Genomic DNA, 1594 nt, shown 5'->3' with positions numbered 1-1594 from the left:
GATTGGTCACTTCCATCGACGAAGGTTTGCATGGATTCGATGGTTAAAAAAAGCATTAAAGTGATCGCCTACCATCGAATAGCATATACACTTCTCCTATTTGCCCACCTTTGTGTCCTTGTTTGTATGCGTCGAGAATTGTAGTGATAACGATCATTATTTCAAGGTGTGGCGCCGTCCTCGATCAATATCAACCATTTTCAATTTCAGTGACAATGTCTTCTTTTGGATAGTGCATGCTATACTTTGGAGCTGATGCTACAATTAGAATTAACTTGATCAAAATCACTCTATACTTTTGTAAAATGAATCACTAGCTGAAATCATCTACAGTGCAAGTTTTGCACCGTATGTTCGAGGGTATTTTTCTTTTTTACAATGAAATAATTGGTTGGTGAATCGCGTGACAATAATTTTCGACGGCTCTCTGTTAATTAAGTACCAATATAAAACTACTCCAGTGGTAATGCTATCAACTTTCTCTTATTGCATTAGTCCTAATGTTGCTCTCTCTCTATTTCAATCGAGTCTGTCAATACAAATACTTGGTGAAGGTTTACAGTAGGTAGCACTACGCACACTTTACATTCTTTTAGTCTACATCGTGTAATCGTTTGAACACTTACGGTATGCATCGAAAAAATATGTCTACTACAGTACGTTGAATTGAGAAGATTGCCAAGGCATAGCGAATTTGGGGGAAATATACAGTAGCTAAAAATCGGCAAGAATCAATATATTGATTGAGTTGGGTGAGAGTAGGATAAATCAACCTTGATATTCCGGTCGACTTAATCAATACAAATGTCTATCGCAATGGTACCATTGATGAGAATGACTTTTGAACACATGAAGAATAACCAACCATTAACGTACTCTATAAATCTACGCTACCGTATGTCTTTGTTACGCCCGAAATCGTTGATGGAATACTTTCCATGTTATTTTTAATACTTAAAAGAGACAAGTAACGGGTTAGTTGAGTGCAAGGTGTAGTAAAATCAAATATGGATTGAGCAGTAGGTATTAATGGACGGTGCTGTTTCTAATAATGATAACCTTATTACTACCATTACTACAGTACTAGCAGCATTATTAGTTAATCATATATATCTTTTATAAATAGTGAAAGGAATTATTATTATAAATTGTGCGATTAATGTCAAGGTAGTTTTTGACGCTTTTCCATATTGGAAAAATCCAACTTATTATCGTCATAACGGGTAATGATATACTGTACAGTACTTTGTAGTTTACTGACAAATGATTTCATTGGGAGTTTTATTCCCCTTCATGCTATGCTACTCTTGTGTAAAGATGAATAGAAAAACTTCTACTAATCTTTGTTTTCAATAACCAATTGTAAAAAAAAATCGACAAAAAAGACGACGCGTACTTATACTATGGGTAGAACAATGTTGTAGCTAGCTATTCTGGAGATTAAATTGTTGGGTATTATTAACAAAGTTTTTTGAAATTTTCATATAAAATGTCAATGTTATTTCTAAATAGGAAATTAACTCATTCTAAATTGGATCAAAATGAAGTCAGCGTGCCTTGCGTTGGTTATCTTTTCCATCCTATGCCATGTTAA

Source organism: Trichoplax adhaerens, genomic scaffold, assembly GCF_000150275.1.
Source record: "Trichoplax adhaerens TRIADscaffold_446 genomic scaffold, whole genome shotgun sequence".
NCBI classification, from domain to species: Eukaryota; Metazoa; Placozoa; class Uniplacotomia; order Trichoplacea; family Trichoplacidae; genus Trichoplax; species Trichoplax adhaerens.
Note: the sequence above shows the minus strand (reverse complement) of the source record.